The following is a 22,454-nucleotide window of genomic DNA, read 5'->3' on the forward strand; positions in this document are numbered from 1 at the left end:
TTTGTTTTTATGAAAAACATGCAGACAGACGCTCACACACAATGACACCGGTGCTAATGAGAGCTAGAGGATGAGCTGTTGCTCCCTTGTCCTCCATGCTTGACTGCAAATAGGATAAACATGGACTTAACCACAATCCTCAGAGGGATCTCATGACCTTTCCTAACTTTACTGCTGTGGAGTTTGTATGTGTGTGTGCGTGTGTTCACGTGGATTCCCATGATAGAATACAATGTGATAATATGACATGTTGGACAGAAAATGTCAATGCAAAACAATGCACAAGACACACCGCATATGTAACAAAACAAGTGCAATTAAATGCATGCAGCGCTCTTATCCTAAAGTGGGTACGGAAAGTATTCAGACCCCTTGAAATTTTTCATTTTCTGTGTCATTGCAGCCATTTGCCAAAATCAAAAAAGTTCATTTTATTTCTCATTAATGTACACTCAGCACCCCATCTTGACTGAAAAAAACAGAAATGTAGAATTTTGTGCAAATTTATTAAAAAAGAAAAACTGAAATATCACACGGTCAGAAGTATTCAGACCCTGTGCTCAGTATTGAGTAGAAGCACCCTTTTCAGCTACTACAGCCATGAGTCTTCTTGGAAATGACGCAACAAGTTTTTCACACCTGGATTTGGGGATCCTCTGCCATTCTTCCTTGCAGATCCTCTCCAGTTCTGTCAGGTTGGATGGTGAACGTTGGTGGACAGACATTTTGAGGTCTCTCCAGAGATGCTCAATTGGGTTTAGGTCAGGGCTCTGGCTGGGCCAGTCAAGAACGGTCACAGAGTTGTTGTGAAGCCACTCCTTTGTTATTTTAGCTGTGTGCTTAGGGTCATTGTCCTGTTGAAAGGTGAACCTTCAGCCCAGTCTGAGGTCCTGAGCACTCTGGAAGAGGTTTTCCTCCAGGATATCTCTGTACTTGGCCGCATTCATCCTTCAATTGCAACCAGTCGTCCTGTCCCTGCAGCTGAAAAACACCCCCACAACATGATGCTCCCACCACCATGTTTCACTGTAGGGATTGTATTGGGCAGGTGATGAGCAGTGCCTGGTTTTCTCCACACATACCGCTTAGAATTAACACCAAAAAGTTCAATCTTGGTCTCATCAGACCAGAGAATCTTATTTCTCATAGTCTGGGAGTCCTTCATGTGTTTTTTGGCAAACTCTATGCGGGCTTTCATGTGTCTTGCACTGAGGAGAGGCTTCTGTCGGGCCACTCTGCCATAAAGCCCCGACTGGTGGAGGGCTGCAGTGATAGTTGACTTTGTGGAACTTTCTCCTATCTCCCGACTGCATCTCTGGAGCTCAGCCACAGTGATCTTTGGGTTCTTCTTTACCTCTCTCACCAAGGCTCTTCTCCCACCATTGCTCAGTTTGGCTGGACGGCCAGGTCTAGGAAGAGTTGTGGTCGTCCCAAACTTCTTCCATTTGAGGATTATGGAGGCCATTGTGCTCTGAGGAACCTTGAGTGCTGCAGAAATTCTTTTGTAACCTTGGTCAGATCTGTGCCTTGCCACAATTCTGTCTCTGAGCTCCTTGGGCAGTTCCTTTGACCTCATGATTCTCATTTGCTCTGACATGCACTGTGAGCTGTAAGGTCTTATATAGACAGGTGTGTGCCTTTCCTAATCAAGTCCAATCAGTTTAATTAAACACAGCTGGACTCCAATAAAGAAGCAGAACCATCTCGAGGAGGATCAGAAGAAATGGACAGCATGTGAGTTAAATATGAATGTCGCTGCAAAGGGTCTGAATACTTCTGACCATGTGATATTTCAGTTTTTCTTTTTTAATAAATTTGCAAAAATTTCTACATTTCTGTTTTTTTCTGTCAAGATGGGGTGCTGAGTGTACATTAATGAGAAATAAAATGAACTGTTTTGATTTTGGCAAATGGCTGCAACGACACAGAGAGTGAAAAATTTCAAGGTGTCTGAAACTTTCCGTACCCACTGTATATGCCAACCTGGTCTCACGGGGATTCATGAAACTGTCACGTAAGTTTTAGTTTCGGTTTCGTGCGCACCAACACGATTTCGTCATGTTTTTCGTGCCGCTCACCACGAAATGTTTTTCGCTGTGGTAATCACATCTGAAAGTGGTTTATACCGGCGGATTCATGACGATCTAAGCTGTCCATCGGCGTATACTGCTTGTGTGATCGCGTTTGCGGCCGCCGGCCGCCGGACATTCTTGAAATTCCTATGCAAATTGGTAAGTGTACCACCGGCTTATGGTTAGGTTATGGTTATGGTTATGGTTAGGGTTATGTTTAGGAACGATGTCATGCAAAATATAGCGTTGGATTCGCCACGGTTTTACATTAAAAATATAATATACACATTCTTTTGAAATACGTTCTGAGTGGCACGAAAAGTCCGCCGTTTAAAATACATTGGTGTGCATTTCGTGGTGAGCGGCACGAAAAACATGACGAAATCGTGTTGGTGCGCACGAAACTAAAACTAAAACGTGACAGTTTCACGAATCCTCGTGAGATCGGGCTGTATATGCACCTTTCACATCATCAGGAATTCCCAGGTCTCTTTGCTTGAATTTCAAGCTATGAAGAAAAAAGAACTTAAGAAAATATCTGCACAGTAAAATGTGTTCCGATACGTAGGAAGGCAATGCAGCATGAAAACAAGAACAATGAAAGGGAAAAGTGGTAAATGACCTGCAAAAAGAAGAGCGGTCCGAGGCAGTCCGAGTTCCTAAAAGTCCTTTAATAATTCATGGACGGCAGTTTACGCATTTCGGCCACCACACGGTCTTCGTCAGAACATGGTAAATGACCTGCTTGGCTTAAAAGAAGACATTTAACATGGTCATATGCTTAGACCAGCTGTTTATTTATTATTTTTATCTTTATTTGCAGAAAATAAAAAAGTAGAAGCATCACTCGAACACAGTTTAAGTGCACCAACCTCGAAAGCAGCAAATAAAGAAAAATGTTTTCCTCCAGAAATGTTTGCACAGAGACCTCCCATACTAAAGCTAACAGCCATGCTAATAGTGCTAGCCAATACTAGCAATTTGGACAAAATACAGTATATACTATACAGCATGCAAAAACAAAGACATATGATAAAAAAGAGAAAAAAATAAACATATACATAAAAATAATTTTTAAAAAGTATGCCAGAATACTAATATATATATATATATATAACTAGTCTGTGCATAATAATAATAATAATAATAATAATAATGATAATAATAACAATAGGCAGCCAGTTTGACTGATCAGACTTCCAAAGCTACAGAAATAAAATTAACTTAAACATATGCTCCATTTGCAGTGACATAATGATAACAATACTAATCTTTATTTACTGGGCACTTTCCAAAGTCCAAGTTACAGATGGCTTCACAGCAGAACACAACACACTGACACATGGAGCCTGTATAAAGAGGCTAAAACAGGAGTAATGTGCTTGCGTTTCTTGGTTCCGGTTAAAATCCCGGGAACAAAAACACTGGCGAAGATGTTTTTTTTACCCAAGTAAATCTGTATCTTTAGGAAAGTCACCAAATCAACCATATTTTTAATAGATAATAGCTGTTCTACGTTTTAATTATGCACTCCAAACCTGAAAAAAAACCAAACAAGGTCAAACTTGCTGTTGCGTACTGTAAAATAATATGATTTAACAGTTTTATGCTGCATATTACCAAAGTATTGTGTGTGAAAAATCCTGCAGATTAAATTTGTCAGTAGCATGTAGTGGGCAAATACAGCAAATATGTTCCACTAAACCTAGAGCAGCATTGTGTTGACAATGAAATGCTGGTGCAGGATTTGAAATTTCAGTCAGGAAAAACGTTGACCTTGAGACATTCAAGGCACAATCTTCACATGGCAGCAAATAAATCCCACAAAAATGTGATTCATTTAAAAATTTGTTATTGTTAAAACTGCTAAAAACCAGGACAACATTTCTAGCTATGATAATAAAGGTTCTCACAAGTCCAGGGCTGCCGACATGTATTTCTGACAGTTTGCCAGATGTGAGGAGTGATGAGGACTTTGGGGTGGGACAGGACAATCACAGCAGAGTAATCATTTACCCTTCTCCGGTGTATGTGTGTGTTTGTGTGTGTCCGCCCTGCCAACCTTGAGCTGAGGAATGACTCCATAATCGGTGCTCTGCTCTGCACCCATCTACCCTGCGAGCATTAGTTATTACGCACTAACACACATGAGAACCATAATTCAGGAATCCACATTAGTAATTACACACACACACCGGCATTTGTAGTTCCTGGCCATCTACAGCTATCCATAATATTCAGAGGTAGACCGGCGGACACACATCTCAACTTCGCCTGCACCACATGCACCGACTAATCATAATTCAGACCCTGACACCAGCACACACAAACACAAACACTCGCTGGCATCCGATATATTAATTTTGTTATGGTCTCAGCAGTAACTTGTCAGTCAACCAGGCCCACTTGACCCTTTTATGCTAAGCATGTGTATGTGTGTGTGTGTGCTTGACCCTGCCATTTTGCTGTGTTAAATGTTAAACTGATTAGGCAGTGATTGATTCGGCCTTTTCTGATCAATCGGAACTTTGCGATTAATGAGACGACATGCTGCTGCCTCACTAACTGCCTGTTGTCTGTTTGGCATGCTGGAGTGTGATCTCCTTTATGCAACTGTTGCTATACAGTGTATATTTTAACTAGCAAATTGAATTAAGTGTGCTGGTGTATACACAGATGAGCCACAAAACTAAGGCCACCTGTGTAATGTTGTGTTGGCCTTCTTGTGTCGCCATAGCAGGTTTGACCTATTGACATCTAGACTCCACTTGACCTCTTAAGGTGTTCTGTTGAATCAGACAAGAGTTTAGCAGCAGATCCTTTAAGCCCTGTAAGTTTACAAGGTGGGGGCTAATGAATACATAAAATGTTCACAAAATCACCAAACCAGTGTGTGCATTAAACCAAAAATACTACCCAAGTTTCATGGAGAGGCACCAAAATTGATTGAAGTCTGACTGGACCTCAAAAGCAGGGGTCGGCAACCCACGGCTCCGGAGCCGCATGCGGCTCTTTCATCCCTCTGTTGTGGCTCCCTGTAACTTTGGAAAATAAATAATCAGCAGGCTATTTATTTATATTTTCTTTTATTTTAGATTGTTAATTTTTAAAATTTAATTCTAAATTTGAAGATTATGGTGATCTTGTAGCATCAAAATAAAACGTCTTAATTTTTTGTCTCTCAAAATATGCATCCCAGCCGTTAATCTCCGACACTCGCCGACCTGCGTGTATTCATCTGGAGTCCTTTTGATCTTTGGCTCCTTCAAATTTCTTTCTTTTTTTATTGTCGCAAATACACCACCGCTGCACGTCTCCGCCTTCACAGCAGAGTCCTGCATTGTGTCGGGTACTCGTGAGTACTAAGGTAAACTACAGATAATTGTCTTGCTCAGTATCTACTCTTTGATATGTCAGGTTAATACGACGTTACTCGCGAGAACACAGCTCGATGTCACATCCCGCATCCAGGCAGCAGGTCAGAGAGTCAGAGGAGTGTCGTCTTGGAAAATAGGGCAGCGACTTACCAGAGAAAAGTTATTAGCATAAGATAAATAGATAAATAGATTTTACAAGTTAAATAGACATTCGTAAATTATTGATTTCCAGCTAACATTACGTAACATATGAGGTCCAGGAGCAAAAATGACATTAACAAGTAAGATAAATATTAGTGGTAGGACACAATTAAAAAATGAATCTATCTAATTAGAGGCTTTGTAATTAATTAATCACGACTGATTAACAAGGGCATAAAGGCAAAAAAGCGATATATGCAGTGTTGTCTTCATTTTAAATGACATAAGGATTTTGCGGTTCCTGGCATTTTCTTTTCTGTGGGAAACAGGTCGAAATGGCTCTTTGAGTGTTAAAGGTTGCCGACCCCTGCTCTAAAGTAACAGAATTACAATGAAAGCTAGCTTAAAATTCTGACACATATGCATTGAAGTTATAATAACAACAATCAACACCATCATTTTTATTCATAGAGCACTCCTCAGAAACTAAGTTATAGTACACAAGATATATGTCTGGGAGGGGAGGGGAGGGGAGGGGAAGGGAAGGGAAGGGAAGGGAAGGGAAGGGAAGGGAAGGGAAGGGAAGGGAAGGGAAGGGAAGGGAAGGGAAGGGAAGGGAAGGGAAGGGAAGGGAAGGGGGTGTAGCTCAGTGGAGCATTTGACTGCAGATCAAGAGGTCCCCAGTTCAAATCTGGGTGCCCCCTTCCAACAAAGCCTCCCAGTGTCAATAAAGCATTACCTGTTTTAAAGCTTTGGGACACTGATCATAAAGGCCAGGGGCACTTTAGTGTGATGCTGCCATAACAACCATGTTCTGAACATGTAAATTAAAAGAACAATTTTTTTTTGTTCTACCCATGAACTCACTCAACTCTAGGGAATTTGAAAGTCAACCTTGAACTCTTTGTCATTTTCCTCAAACCTTTCCTGGACACTTTTTATTTATTTTTTTAACAGTATAATTGGTAACATTATCCTGCTGCATCAGGGAATATATATGTAGTGCCTCTGTAAGGGGGTATAGCTCAGTGGTAGAGCATTTGACTGCAGATCAAGAGGTCCCCAGTTCAAATCTGGGTGCCCCCTTTCAACAAAGAATCACAATGTTAGTAAAGTGTTCGGGGCTTCTTTGAAGGCTGTGGCCACTGATTGGGAAATCTGAGCAAATCATTCATCTTCTGAACATCTAAATACTGTGTTTCCTGCACTTAAAGGCTTCAATTTTCTCAAAAATCGACAGTGCGCCTTTAAATCCGGTGCGTCTTATGTGTGCACTGAGTTCCAAAATCTGACTGTTGGTCCGACAGTGTCGGACCATTTCCCGCCGGCATAGGGACGTAATACGTACACTACACACGCTGGCAGCGATAAACATATTAGAGAACATTACATAAATTTACGTACAGTACTGAGTATTGTCTGAGCTTTTGTGAAAGCCGGCATCATTGCTGAACAGCCACCCGGCAACGAGACTGACTCCGACAATGACGTGAGTGAACCCGGCATGTCTGATGTCGAAATTGCCCAGCTGTTCAATTCAGATACAGAAGATGATGAATTTGTGACATGTAAAGGTTGCCTGGCCAGAATGGTCAAGGAAGGTGGTAGGCAGACAAACTCGGCAGACTTCTTTGAGTGACAAAGAGGTGCAGATTTTATTATGCCGTGCTTCTCCATTTTTGTGCAATCAAAGTTCCAAAACAATACAAATAATTCTCAAAGAAAATTAACTTCAAAATAATTCTTGTAGCTACACAACAGAAGAAAAGAAAAAACCTCACATTGTGGCAGCACAACCTCACCTCTCTCTTGAGGCAGCAAAGCTTAACTGCTTATATAGGGCTTTCAATTGACACCTATCCACCTGGGTTCTACCACAATACAACATGGTGACCTACTGTTTGACCTAGCTAACAACAACTCGCTTAACACCATCGCCATAGACACTACCAACTTCTACGAATGTTTAAATGATTATCTACACGGGAACATGTAAAAACATTGCTACTGGATGCTTTGTAAAACAAAAGAAACATTAATCCAAAGAAAAGAAAACCCTCCACATGGTCTGGTCCAATGATGTCACTCTGACATCAGCAACACTATAAAATCAGGAAGTGGTGGGCCAGCCTCCTTCCAAACACCAGTTCCACATGATGAACCAGAACAAAGGAACACACAAAGGTAAGTATGAACAAAGAAACAAACAATTCATCAACATTTAACCTGTAACTTAATAAAGGATAACTGAAACTAATAATGGCTGTGTGTTTTCCTTTAACTCATGGATGTAAACCGCAACAATTAACACAAACAAACCTGGGACAGTAAGTGCTAAAATGTTACAATGGCACGGTTAAATTAAAACAGAAAAGACAAAAGATGCTAGTATTGTGTAATGTGAATGTTTTAAGGGACAAGTGGTGAGGTGAAATTACAGTTCTCACCCACTTTGTCACATGACAAAAGATTGATTAAAAAAATAATGTGAGTGTGTTTTTAAATTCGTAGTAGAATAAAGTTCAACCAAACTCACTGTTTTGCTTCCGTTTCCTTGTTTTAGCATGCGCCCAATAATACGGTGCGCCTTATATATGGCTTAAGTACAGAAATAAACCCGTAATTGAGACTGCGCCTTATAATCCGATGCGCCTTATGGTGCGGAAAATATAATAAAAAAGAAATCCTTTGTTCCTCCCATGAACTCATTTAGTTCTGGTTAATTTGAATGCCAACCTTGAATGCTTTATCATGTTAATCAAACTATTCCTGGACACTTTTTGCAGTTTGACATGGAGCATGATTCTACTCAAGCAGGAAATATTGTGGACATGGAGTTGTGTTTGTGGTTTGGAAGAGAGAGTGCTTCTGTGAGGGGGTATAGCTCAGTAGTAGAGCATTTGACTGCAGATCAAGAGGTCCCCAGTTCAAATCTGGGTGTCCCCTTCCATCAAAGCAGTATGGTAATGGCAGGGTACTATCTTCCCATAAATTTCTCTTTCTGTAGTCTCAGGGTATATGTTATGCATTCCATGTGGTAAATTTCCAATACTTTCTCAGTCCAACTACTGTATGTTGGAGGGTCAGGTTTTAGCCATTTAATTGTTATATATTTGAAGGCTGCTGTAATAAGTATTTGTAAAAGGTATTTTTTAGCTCTACCATCAATCACTGGTGTTAGGCCCAGTAGTGCCACAATTGGATCTTTTGTAAACTTTTGATGAAATATCATTTTGAGAGCTTTAAAAACATCCTCCCAAAATGTTTTTAATTTTGTACATGTCCAGAATATATGAGTATGGTTGCCAATTTGTGTACCACAGTTTCTCTAACATGTACTAGAGTGTGCTGGGACCATTTTTAACAGTATGGTTGGCGTCCTGAAGAATCTCGTTATAACCTTCCACTTGAATTCCCTCTATGAATTGGAATTGGTTACAAGATGGTCTTCAGTACACATTTCATCCCACGTGTCCTCTGGTATATCTGCATTCATTTCAGTTTCCCATCTTCTTCTTATCTGTAATGTATTATTCAAGGTCATACCCGAAAATATATGGTTAAAAACAGCCTATTATCTTCTTACCCTCATTTCCAGTTAGTAATTTTAACAAAAACTCCTCAATTGGAGTAGGCTCCAGAACTTTATTCCATTCTTTATGCTTAGTTAAAAATGTCCTTAATTGTAATTATCTAAAGAAATCAGTGTTAGGGAGTTTGAATTCCTCTTTCAGTTGTTCAAATAATTTTAGGCTCCTACCCCCATGAAGTTATAGTTGATATAGTTTACTGAGTCCATGTTTTGACCACTTTCTCAACCCTGCATCCATATGGGAGGGAGCAAAATCCTTCATAAATCCAATATCGGTTAATGCTGAGATTGTTTTCGGGAATCCAAACGATACTTTTATTTTCCTCCAGATATTTAAAGTGACTCTGGTCCATTCACCCATTTGAATGTCCCCAGATGAGATGTCAATGAATGGTAAGGCATGTAGGGGAGTAGCACGCAGACTTTACTCTATATTTAGAAAGCGTGTATCTGAGAGGTCCTGAATCCATACTGTTAAGGGCCTTAGCTGTGCAGCCCAGAAATAGTACCTGAGATGTGGGAGTTTGAGGCCTCCATGGGATTTAGGAAGCTGTAGAGTTTTCAGTCTGACTCGTGGCCGTCGCCCTTGCCAAATGAACTTTGAGAAAAGTCTATCTAATTTATCAAATGTGGATTTAGGAATATCAATTAGCAACATCTGAAATAGATATAGAAGCTTTGGAAGTATAGTCATCCGTAAACTTTCTATACGGCCCAACAGAGATAATGGAAGAGTGGACCATCGGTCTAGATTGCTGCTAATTTTCTGAATTATAGGTTTGTAGTTTGTATTAGATAAGTTTTTTAATGTTGGTGGAATTTGAATGCCAAGATATCTAATGCAATTTTTTGGCCATTTAAATCCACTTTGAAGTTTGACTGACTGTGAGATATTACCACTTACATCCATAGCTATGGTTTTGTCTATATTTAATTTATAGCCTGAGAAGAACCCATATGTTGAAATGAGGTCTTTTAGATGAGGGATTGTAGTTGCAGGTTCAGTTAAATATAGAAGAACGTCATCTGTGTACAACAATAACTAGGGATGTTCTCTGTTTATTGTTAGTCCCTTTATGTTAATATTATCTCTGAGCAATTGAGCTAGTGGTTCAATACAAATATTAAACAATAGAGGTGATAGGGAACAGCCCTGTCTGCGCCCATGTTCAAGGACAAAGAGGTCTGATAGGAACCCATTAACTTTAACAGCAGCTTACAGATCAGAGTATAGTGCATGATTCTGCTCAATCAGGAAAGATTGTGGACATGGAGTTGTGTTTGTATTTTGGAAGAGGGAGTGGTTCTGAGAGGGGGTGTAGCTCAGTGTATGTAGGTATGAAGGGGTGTTTGCTGTATACAAGAATGTCTGGGTAGGTACAGTAACATCTACAAAAAGTATGGACATAACACTTTTCTCTATGAGGGGGTATAGCTCAGTGGTAGAGCATTTGACTGCAGATCAAGAGGTCCCCAGTTCAAATCTGGGTGCTCCCTTTAAACAAAACCTTGCAGTGTTGATGAAGAGTTGGTTATTTAAGGCTTTGGGACACTGAGCGGAAATCCCAGAGGCACCTTACCGTGCCGATGCCAAATCATCCATATTATGGACATGTAAATTAAGAAAAAAAGCAACGACTTTTGTTCCATCCATCTATCCATCCATCCATTCCCTATATACCGCTTTATCCTCACTATGGTCGCGGGGGGTGCTGGAGTCTATCCCAGCTGACTCGGGTGAAGGCAGGGGATACCCTGGACAGGTCACCAGTCTGTCGCAGGGCTACATATACAGACAAACATTCACACCTAGGGGCAATTCAGAGTAACCAATTAACCTCAGCATAATTTTGGACTGTGGGAGGAAGCCGGAGTAGCCGGAGAAAACCCACGCATGCACAAGGAGAACGTGCAAACTCCATGAAGAAAGATCCCAGGCCCACCCCGGGATTTGAACCGAGGATCTTCTTGCTACAAGGTGAAAGTGCTAATCACTATGTCATTGTGTAGCCCTGAACTCATTCAGTTCTGGTTAATTTGAAGGCCAACCTTGAACGCTTTGTCACATTAATTAAACTATTCCTGGACACTTTTTGCAGTGTGACATGGAGCGTTATTCTGCTCAATCAGGAAATATTGTGGACATGGAGTTGTGTTTGTGGTTTGGAAGAGGGAGTGGTTCTTTGAGGGGGTATAGCTCAGTGTATGTAGTTATGAAGGGCTATTTGCTGTATACAAGAATGTCTAGGTAGGTACAGTAACATCTACAAAAAGCATGGACATGATATTTTCCTGTATGAGGGGGTATAGCTCAGTGGTAGAGCATTTGACTGCAGATCAAGAGGTCCCCAGTTCAAATCTGGGTGCCCCCTTTACACAAAACCTTGCAGTGTTGATAAAGAGTTGGTTATTCAAGGCTTTGGGACGCTGACCAGAAATACTCAGAGCACTGCACTGTGGTGCTGCCAAATCATCCATATTACGAACATGTAAATTAAGAAAGAAAAGGAACTGCATTTGTTCCACTCATGAACTCATCCAGCTCTGGGGAATAGGAAGGACAGCCTTGAATTCTTTGTCATGTTCCTTTGTCAAGTATTCTTGGACACTTGTAGTGCAGTGTAATAGGTAGCATTATTATGCTAAATCAGGGAATATTGAAGGTATGAAGGGGTGTTTGCTGTATACAAGAATGTCTGGGTAGGTACAGTCTTCTTTTCCTTTCGGCTTTTCCCTTGTGGGTCGCCACAGCGAATCAGTTGCCTCCATCTAACCCTGTCTTCTGCATCCTCTTCTCACACACCAACTCCCTTCATGTCCTCCTACAAAAAGTATGGACATAATGCTTTCCTCTGTGAGGGGGTATAGCTCAGTGGTAGAGCATTTGACTGCAGATCAAGAGGTCCCCAGTTCAAATCTGGGTGCCCCCTTTAAACATAGCCTCGCATTGCAAGCACAGAAAAGCTATCTTTGCTCCATTTGTACTCATTCAGATCTGGGAAATTTGAAGGCCAGCCTTGAAATGAAGATAACCTACTGATGGCAGGAAGTAAATATTCCGCTAAATAAATTAATACTGCTGCCGTGGACGGTTGTATGTGGTCAGCAAGAATGGCCAGGTGGGTACAGTAACACTTTACAAAAAACATGGACATGACTGGCATGTCTGTGAGGGGGTATAGCTCAGTGGTAGAGCATTTGACTGCAGAGCAAGAGGTCCCCAGTTCAAATCTGGGTAACACCTTTAAACAAAACCTTGTAGTGTTGATAAAGAGTTGGTTATTTAAGGCTTTGGGACATTGATTGGAAATCTCAGGGGCACCTTATCTGGGTGCCCCCTTCAAGCACAGTGTACAGAGTTGTTTTTATAAAGCTTTGGGCCACTGACCCAACAGTTCAGGGGCACCTCAATGTGGCCCTGCTAAATCATCCATGTTCTGAACATGTAAATTTAAAAAAAAAAAAAAAAAAAAAAACTACTTTTGTTCGGGTCAAATCTGGGTGCAAAATCGTACATATAGAGTCATTTAGTCAGAGAATATTGGAGCCATGAAGGGGTGTTGGTGGTCTGCAAGGATGTCTGGGTAGGTGTATCTACCTATCCATATGATGCAATATCCAAGAACATTGCAGAGGTCATCACACTACCTCTGTCAAGTCATTCCTACCGTCTTTTATACAAGTAAATGACACACACGCATCCAGCTATTCACATAATGTGAAAGAAAAACACTTGTCTACCTTGTTCCATTGCATCATGGTCCAGTTGTGACACCCATATGCCCACCATATGGGCTTTTGGTGGTGGATGTGATCTCGCCTCAAACACAACAAGTTGTATTCTGACACTTTCCTATTATAAGCACTAAGGCTTTTCAGCAGTTTGTGCTACAGTAGCACTTCTGTTGGTCCAGACCACACAGGCCAGCCTTTGCCCCCACCATGTGCATAAATGAGCCTTGGGTGTCCATGACCCAGTCGTCTAGCCATCACAAATTGGCCCTTATCAGCAGCTCAGATCCTCACGCTGCTGTGTTTCCTGCTTCCAACACATCAACTTCAGGAACTGACTGTTCACTCGCTGCCTATTATATCCCACCCCTCTGACAGGTGCCACGGCAATGAGATAATCAGTGTTTTTCACTTCACCTGCCGGTGGTTGTAATGTTGTGACTGTATGTCTCCTGTATCTACAGAATGGTGCAAAATTCAGTCTAAACTACACACGCGCATGCAAACACACACACACACACACACACACACACACACACACACACACACACACACACACACACACACACACATGCACACACACACACACACACACGTGTGTGTGTGTCTTGCTATCATTGTGGGGACATACCATTGACTCCCATTCATATCTAACCCCTAACCCTAACCCTAACCTTAACCAAACCCTAACCCTAACCAAAACAATGGCTAACCCTAAAGAAACATTTTTGCACTTTTACTTTTTTCAGTAACAACAACATGGCCAAGAAAACACTGTTTAAACTTGTGGGGACCGAAATGAGGTCCCCACAAGTGACATAGTTTTTGGTTTTCCTACAGTTGTGGGGACATTTGGTCACCACAATGTAGCAAAAACATGGGCACACACACACACACACACACACACACACACACACACACACACACACACACACACACACACACACACACACACACACACTCGTGCACATAAGCTGCAAGCTGAGCAGATTGGAATTCATGGGATGGTTCTTGGGATGGACTGCAACAAACTCCCCCACCACCAGGAAGGAGCGTCTACTGAGGTCATCACCGCCTGTCAGCTAATCACAGCTTTGTGTGACAGCCAGTCGTTCAATCAGATAAATGCATGACAGCTTAGTCAGACCAGACTCCCACTCATGCCCTGCAGCTATACATCCACTATGTGTGTGAGAAGCAGCAGAGAGATGGAAGCTGTGTTTGGCTGTCAACAAGAGTTTTAACATTTTGTTGGTGGATTCACACCCCTTTGCCAGACACATACATCACACACATACACACCGTTATATACACAGTTAATGGTGATCATTAAGGTGGCAGATTTATTTTTCTCACGTAAGACTTTCTGGTCAAACAAGTTGATTTTTACAACAGCAGTGTATGTTGCAGTGGTGTGATGCTTCCGCCTACTTCCAGTTTATTAGATCAGTGTGTCTAAATATCATTATGTAAATGTCAGTAATTTTGGTTTCTTTTTGTAGTGTCAGCTTGAACATCACATGACCTTTGCCTTTTATTTACTTTCTTGTTTTTATGGAATCGGGATCCATAATAACAAGAATAAATGGAATGGGCTGGTGTATTTTTGTGACAGTATTCATTTAACTTTGGTAGTAGAGGTCTTCAGGAGTCCACTCAGTTTTGAAAAAGCAAAATCCAACCCAAGACCCAACTGGGATTGCCCTTTAAATGTTTATTCTATGAAATGTGAATCTTTACTTTATTTATTTACTTATGTCAGTCACTACTATATGTTACAAGATTAGAATGTGACCCAGTTGGCTACAGACTATTATAGAATTGGTGCCCAGTGAGAAAACAGGAGTAAAATTTTAGGCCCATGAAGACATAGGTAGGATGTCTGTGTGGATGAATTACATATTTTTTCTTTCATTATTACAAAATTACTCCTGTTAAATCAAAGATTTTTTGTCATCTAAGCATACATGACCTACTCACTAAATCATGATATGAGTTTGATTTTACAGTTTGAAAAGCCGAAGGTCAATTTTGTTGTTATTTGTTTGCTTTCTACATTATTTCTGACACATTTTAATCCAGCTACTGAGTTGAGATCCATAATAACAAATCTTAATAGACTGGGCCAGTGTATTTCTGTGTCATTATTTCTTTAGCTTCTCAGCAAGTTTATTTAAGTCATGATGGGTAGTAGAGGTCTTCAGGAGTCCACTCAGTTTGGAGAAACTAAGATCCAACCCAGAACCCAATGTGTATTCTATTAAATTGGATTTTTTTGATTGTTTGTTTGTTTGTTTGTTTTCAAGCTGTATTGAATGTTACAAGAAGTGTCCCAGCTGACTAGAGAGTATTTCATAATTGATGAGTGAGAAAATAAGATTTTAGACCCATGAAGACACCTACTGGTAGTAAGAGTCTAATTTCTGTGTCTACAAGCTGCCTAATTAGCTCTTAGTCGTTAAGACACTGTTTAACATCTTGTTAAAACATGTAATAATTATTATTTTTCAATCTCTGCAACAGCATGCCATTAAAACAGTGTCCATAATCCCATTACAAAATGCCCTCTGTATGATTTCACGACCTAACGGGTACAAAAAAAAGCATTTAATTTCAACTTACTGGTGGAAGGAACGACAGGAAGACGAAGCAGGGAGTGTCAAGATAACAGCGACAGTAACTGGTATCATTTTTAATTTTTATGGATCATTTATTTGAAGAGCTTAATGAATGGCCCAGTGTTTTCAACATCCATCTGACATAATTACTTCTTCAATGCACTCAAAAATGAGTATTTTTTAATGAGTAATTTTAATGATTTCTGTAATTAATACAGATAGGTGTGCTTCTGAGAAAATAAAGCAATTTTACTTGAATGACGCTCATTTGGATTTTCTTCAAAGACCTCTTTCCAATCCCCTTTGTTTCTTTCCCTCTTTGAATTTTCATCACTTCTTTCCGTCTCCCTCTTTTTTTTTATTCTTTAATTTTTCTTTCGCCCTCTACAGCTATTTCTTTGACTTTCCTGTCACCTCAACGTCTTATTTTTTTTTCCTTTCTTACATCACCTCTACCTCCCTCTCTCCCTCCTCTTCCTCTCTCGACATGTCTTGCAGGCTTGTCACGAGTCCGTCTGTTGATCTGTCAACCGGTCACACTTTTTTGTGACAATGAATCGCCCAATCAGACCGGCCGCTGACAGCTCCCGCCACAGCGCAGCGCCTTACCAAGCAGGGCTACCTGTAAGGTGTGTGTTTGAGATTGCAAAGAGTGTGCAACGGTGGAAAAAATGGGGGGAAAGTGTGAGAATTAGTGTGAAAATGTGTGTTTTTATGTTGTCTGTCCACAGTGTGCGAGAGGTAAAAGGTGTTGTATTGTGTTGCAGAGTGACAGTGTTTGTGTTCATGTAAGGAGAAAGTGTCACATAACTGCCAATGTGTGTATATATTGTGTAATGTCAGATAGTGTGTGTGTGTGTGTGTGTGTGTGTGTGTGTGTGCGTATTTCCCCACAAGTCCACAGGTAACACGTTTAATAAAGTGGGTCACAGGCTGAGGTTTATATCAGGTATTTTCTCCTATGACAGCAGTACTGGCATGTTTTAATGAGCCCGGCTCCAGAGAGAGACTAAATCTGGATGCTGCAGTGGAAACCTTAAAGTGATAATCCGCAAGATGCTTTTTTTTTTTCTTCTTCGTCTCTTTTTGAGGGGGCGGGTGTGTGTGTTCTTGGCCTCCACGTGTGCTGCTAAGTGCTCGTTACTGTTTTGCTGTGGTTTCATTGCACTGCATTTAGCAGGAATCACCTATCAATCAGCGAGTGCAGGTAGTGCACAGTTATCCCTGGACTTTCCGTCATTTCACTTTGAGTTATTACACTTGCTGCTCTTCTCCTTGTGTCTTTTCAATCCATCATGACTATCACTGCATTTGCCATATTTATTGAAGACAAACCAGAAGCTTAAAATGCATAATATTCCGAGGATGTACCTACAATGGGGATTTGTTGTTTTCTGTTGGCAGCTCAAAATAAAGACGCTGCCAAAACGCCTCTAAAATATCGCTACTGATAATTTTACAACAGCGGAATATCTGACTTGTTTTATGCAGTTCGCACATGTTATTGGGAGGAGAGTTTGTCTTCATGTTTGATTTTTAGCTCATCCAAAATAGACTGTCAAGAAAAATGAAAAAAGAATGACGTATATTTTTGCACGACAACACAGGTAGGATGTCTAAGTGGATAAATCCGATAACCTGTTAAATCAAATACTTTTAATTGTCTAAGCTTAACCAGCAGAGTAACTAGATACTGATATAATGTTGATTTTACGATATGAAAACCACAAGGCTAATTTTATTAACTGCGTGTGAGAACACATTGCTTCATGACAATCACCAGGTACTTAAAAAAACGACTAAGTTGTAATTTAAAATATCCCATCACTGATTTAAAAATGATTAGGTATTTCTACATTTTTGAGCAAATTTGTCCACCATTCTAAAGAAATTACAGAGAAATCAAGAACAAGACAGCAACAAATCCTCCAAATTTACCAAAATTTGTCAGCAAATACCCTCCAGAAGTGGTGTGCCTTTCCAAGTCTGTTGAGTGTCAAAGTGACCAAAAAAAGTATTCATATTCATTGTTCATGAAGTGACAAGGCTAAGCTTTGGATTGGCACAACACAATGGTGTTGAGTTTGGACAAAGGTCACAGTTTGGTTTATCAAAAGAAAAAAGCAAACATTCTCTTCATTTTAGATAAAAACAGGAAAAAGTCTGATGTTTCGTTAACCCATCCGTCAACCATGCCCTCCTTCATATGTACACATAATCTACAGCATCAGCTACAATCTCAACTGATTTCCCTCATGATGTTCTTCTTGGGAGGCGGATTGAAAAGCAGGAGTAAAACAACACCCAGACTGGTTTATGCATGCATTAGCATAGCGTAAGGAGGGGAAATCTACATGCACAACACTAATGATACATCGGCAACAAATTCATGCAGCGGAAATAGATTCTCTAATTTGAAACGAATGAAATGTCATGGGATTAAAGACTAACACATGCAGCATGTTAAGCGTGAGGAAGACGTGAGCTGATCTGCACAGATCTGACAAGTTATTTCCTAAAATGCTCCATAGATTCATTTGGGATGTGACAGAGGAATCACTTTCATTGAATACATCCAACTCACAGAGTATCATAAAGGTGCCATTTTAATCCAGGCAAAATACACATCAATAATTCTGATTTGCATAAAAGCATTAAAAATACAGGAATGGTTAATATATGTTGTGATGTTTTCACATTCTAAGCCTTCGTTATTTTTCTTTCTATAAAAGCATATGGGAGTTCTTCCATATTTACATAACTCTATGTGTGATGAGTTCATTAAACTATTGATGTCAACATTACTGTGGTGAACTGTGCCAGCAGGATCGAATATTTAGATATTATATGGTCAGTGAAAGGGAAGAGAAAATAAGCATTTCAATATATACATAAAGGTGACTAATGCAAGGAAAAAATCTAAATAAATAAAAACAGATGGATTCATACGAGTTCACGTACAGTTTAATGAGTTTGAAAATATTATAAATTATACATCATAGCTGTCAAAATCACCACATCTTAACCCAGTTGAGCAGTTCAAATCCCCCAGAGGTTTCTGGAGTAATGTTTGCTCTCCACTACGATAATGAAAGAGCACACGAGGGAATAACTTTTGAGGATTGGTGTTTATGCCTCCAGAGACTTGCGGAATCCATGACAAGGACCACTGAATCTGTTGAGGAGATGTCTGACTGTTCAACACCTGAAGACTGTGTTGAAGCAGACAACAGCACTACATGAATAAAACATAGCTCCCTGATTCTTTTGAATGGGACTGCTGCATTAGCATGGGAGTTGGCCACACCATAACTTTGCAGAGCAATAAACGTCTTCCAACAGTCGGGATGGAGCACCATTTCTCTGGGGCCAATGATGCTACAATTAGCATTTAAGCAGTGCAAAACAAGGCAGTCAACACAAGATGCAAAAGGACAAGGTGCTTAAAAGGAGAACAAGTGCAAACGAGAGAATGTAACTGCGTAGCGTAGTGTCTGTTTGACATCTATAGAGCCTATCAAAAGTATTCATCTCCTGTTGGAAGTTTCCCTCTTGCATTGCTTTATGACATTGAATCAGGGTCAACTGAATCTTTTTATTCGAGACAAGACTACGAATAAGTATCTTTCATGTTAAAGTAAGAACAGATTTCTACAAAGTAACATCATTTAACTTAAAGTTTAAAGACAGCAGGGAATGTGTCTCAAGTAATTAAAGTATAAAGACACCTATATCTGGAAGGTCCAGCCACTGGTGAATCAGTATTTCTGGATATAACTACACCAAGAATACTGCAAGGAACTCTGTGAAAGGTTATTGATGAGCATAAGTCAGGGAATCATACAAACAAAATAAAATTCAAGGTTACCAAATTACCCTCTGAATACTGTTAATTCTATCACTAAAACATGATAGGAATGTGACACGTGGAAATCTGCCTAAAGCAGGCCATCCTCAAAAACTGAGCGGCAGTGCAAGAAAGAAACTAGTGAGAGAGGCCACCAAGACACACATTACTTCTCTGAAGGACTTAAACACTTCAGCAGCTGAGTTGGGAGAGACTGTACATACAGTAACTGTTGCCTGTTCTTCACCAGTCAAGACTTTATGGGAGAATGACAGAGAAAGGCACTGTTGGAGAAAAAAAAGGCTCATATTTAATATCAAGTTGAATTCAACAGAAGGCATGTAGGAGACTGAAGTCAGAAGAAAGTTCTTTGGTATGATAAGCAAAAAGAAACTAGATAAATAAATGATTGAGCTTTTGGGCCATCAGACTAGACACTATGATTTTAGACACCAAACACTGTATATCATCACAATGCACCATCTATAACATAAAGCAAAGTGGTGGAGGCATCATGATGTGAGGCATGGTGGTAGCAGCATAATGATGTGAAGCATGGTGGTGGCAGCATCATCATGTGAGGCATGGTGGTGGCAGCATCATGATGTGAAGCATGGTGGTGGCAGCATCATGATGTGAAGCATGGTGGTGGCAGCATCATGATGTGAAGCATGGTGGTGGAAGTATCATATGGTGAGGCATGGTGGGGTGAGAGTGCCTCTGCAGCAGGTCCTCGAAGGCTTGTAAAAGAAGAAACTCAAACTAATGCAGCAAAGTTTACCCTGAAGGACAACCTGGAGAGCTCTGAAGAGAACTACAACCTGGATTAAGATTTGTTTTCCAGCAATGACTTGAAGCAAACAGCCAAAGCTACACAGAAATGTTTAGAGACAACACACTGCGTTTACTGGAATGGACGAGTCAGAGCCCAGAACTCAATCCAACTGAGAATTTGTGGCTGGACTTAAAAAAGGCTCTTCACTCGTGATCCCAGTGCAACTTGACAGAGCTTGGGCAGTTTTGCAAGGAAGAGTGGTGAAATTCTGGTGTTCACATGTGCAAGGCCGATTGATTCACACAGGCTCAATGCTGTAATTGCAGCTAAAGGGGCTTTTACTAAACACTGACTTGAATTGGATGAATACTTGACATCACTTTGTAGACATTTGTTTTCACTTTAACATGTAAGAGTGTGTTTTTATGAATTCTCCTCAAAAAGGACGAATTGTATTGAGAACGAGTCAGTGTTGAAGAGCAATAAAAGAGGTAAACCTTCAAAGAGACTGAATACTGGATTCTTGGTGGCAAGAAAAACTGGCCGTCATTACCATATGGTATCGCAACGTCTGTAATGGCACATTCAATGTACTATAACTGTACAAATTCCATACATTACACACATAGTCACCATAAAAGCACAGCCTGTTACCTTGTGCACTAATATGCACAGAACTAACTTTAATTTGACCACTTTCCTCTTTGCACCACCAGCTAAAGGGTCAAATCATTCCAAGGTAAGAGACAAACTCGAAATTTCTATCTCTGAGGTGTGTTTGGCGGCTTTCTGTCATGGAAGTCTATTTTTTGTAGTTGTCTCCTCCCTTTCTCTCATAACAGCAACAGCAGGAGGGCGAATGATGGGACAAAGCTGTAAATGAAACTTTTCTGCCACTTCTATCACACTTTCTAGGTTCCTCAAAACAATACCAGCACAGTGATGAACCATCCGATCCCTTGTTCAACTCCTCTTTCTCATTCACACATTATTTGGATTCACATATTTGTTCATAAATTATCTGATTTTATTGTAGTGCCACCAGACATTTCTTGAAAACAGGTGTTTTTGCACTTATGCAACCTCTTCTTTTCTGTCTTTCCCTTACATCCTCACACTTCTTGTACTATTCATCTCCACACTCTCTCCTTTCTCTCTGTTTCCTTTCCCATCCTTCCATCCAGAGAATGTGGCGAGCTGTCCCCCCGTAAGCGACGTTAGGAAGCTGATAACTTGCCACAATCTGTCACAACACTCATTACTGTCTACCTCCAGAGCTCTGAGACGGAGTGGGATGGAGGAAGGAGACGAGGGGTGGGATGGCAGGAGAGGAAGATGGGAGGAGGAAATGAAAGAATGCATGGAAAGATATGGAAGAAGAGAGGATGTGGGGAAAGGAGCACGAGAGGAGAATGAAGGTGAGAAAAGAGGATGGAAACTAGTTGGAGAAAGTTCACCCATCATCTCTCTCTCGCTGGATTTAGTCTCTTTGATTTCTCATCATTTTTCTTCTGTCCATGTTGTTGTCTTGGTGTTAATCTCTCATTTTCTTCCTGTATGTCAGACTGTGTCTTTATCTCCATCTCTGAATCGCCTCCATCCCTTTGTTTCCCACCACTTCCCACTTCAGCATCACAATTTTCTTCCTCCCCTCCTTTATTTGTCCTCACTTCCATCCCTTTCTCTCACCCTCGTCCTCCCCTCCATCCAGCCCAGTTAAAACCAGTCGCTGTGCATTCTGACTGAACGTATTGGACTGAGCTTAGTGTATTCCCTTATCAGTCCGAGCTGCAGCCGACTGTGCGCCATCCAGCCGCTCTGTGCTGGCTTTCAACACTCAGCAGATGCCAGCGGAGGAAAGTTATAGCATAGTGGGACAATGCTGCCCCCTATTGGTGTTGGCATATATCGCAAATGAAAGAGATGAGTCGGAAGTCGGCTTCACCGAAAGATATAGTCATGTTTTGAGATGATAATTGGGAGACTGTGGATGGACTTTGCAAGCGTGCTCTGAAAATCCAACTCAGACAACTTAATCAAACTTTAAAGCTCATACACTGTAATGATCCTTTTTTTCTCTTTTTTCTTTTTTGCAAATCTTACTGATCTGGTCTTGTTTTCATGGTTTTGGCCATAATTTTTGCCTGTCATTGAAAATGATGAGAAGTTTACATATTTTTGCACAGTTGAGCACATACACAACTTACATGTGCAATGGGAGTTTAATGCAAATGTTTTGCTTATTCTCAATATGTATTTACCTCAAATAAAGTGGTCTGGGCAATCTGGAAGACTGCCTA

At 40.6% G+C, this 22,454-nt stretch overlaps 6 non-coding genes across 6 annotated transcripts; all 6 read left to right on the plus strand.

Moving 5' to 3' along the window:
• The first annotated feature begins 6,604 nt into the window (after positions 1 to 6,604).
• trnac-gca (transfer RNA cysteine (anticodon GCA)) lies at positions 6,605 to 6,676 on the plus strand. Its single transcript has one exon. It is a non-coding gene; the product is annotated as a tRNA-Cys (tRNA).
• A 1,788-nt stretch (positions 6,677 to 8,464) lies between these two features.
• Positions 8,465 to 8,536, plus strand: trnac-gca (transfer RNA cysteine (anticodon GCA)). Its single transcript has one exon. It is a non-coding gene; the product is annotated as a tRNA-Cys (tRNA).
• A 2,071-nt stretch (positions 8,537 to 10,607) lies between these two features.
• Positions 10,608 to 10,679, plus strand: trnac-gca (transfer RNA cysteine (anticodon GCA)). The gene has a single exon. It is a non-coding gene; the product is annotated as a tRNA-Cys (tRNA).
• Positions 10,680 to 11,482: 803 nt separating this feature from the next.
• On the plus strand, positions 11,483 to 11,554 carry trnac-gca (transfer RNA cysteine (anticodon GCA)). The gene has a single exon. It is a non-coding gene; the product is annotated as a tRNA-Cys (tRNA).
• A 486-nt stretch (positions 11,555 to 12,040) lies between these two features.
• On the plus strand, positions 12,041 to 12,112 carry trnac-gca (transfer RNA cysteine (anticodon GCA)). The gene has a single exon. It is a non-coding gene; the product is annotated as a tRNA-Cys (tRNA).
• Positions 12,113 to 12,354: 242 nt separating this feature from the next.
• Positions 12,355 to 12,426, plus strand: trnac-gca (transfer RNA cysteine (anticodon GCA)). Its single transcript has one exon. It is a non-coding gene; the product is annotated as a tRNA-Cys (tRNA).
• Positions 12,427 to 22,454: the final 10,028 nt, after the last annotated feature.

The sequence above is a fragment of the Acanthochromis polyacanthus genome, chromosome 5 (genome assembly GCF_021347895.1).
Source record: "Acanthochromis polyacanthus isolate Apoly-LR-REF ecotype Palm Island chromosome 5, KAUST_Apoly_ChrSc, whole genome shotgun sequence".
Lineage (NCBI taxonomy): Eukaryota > Metazoa > Chordata > Actinopteri > Pomacentridae > Acanthochromis > Acanthochromis polyacanthus.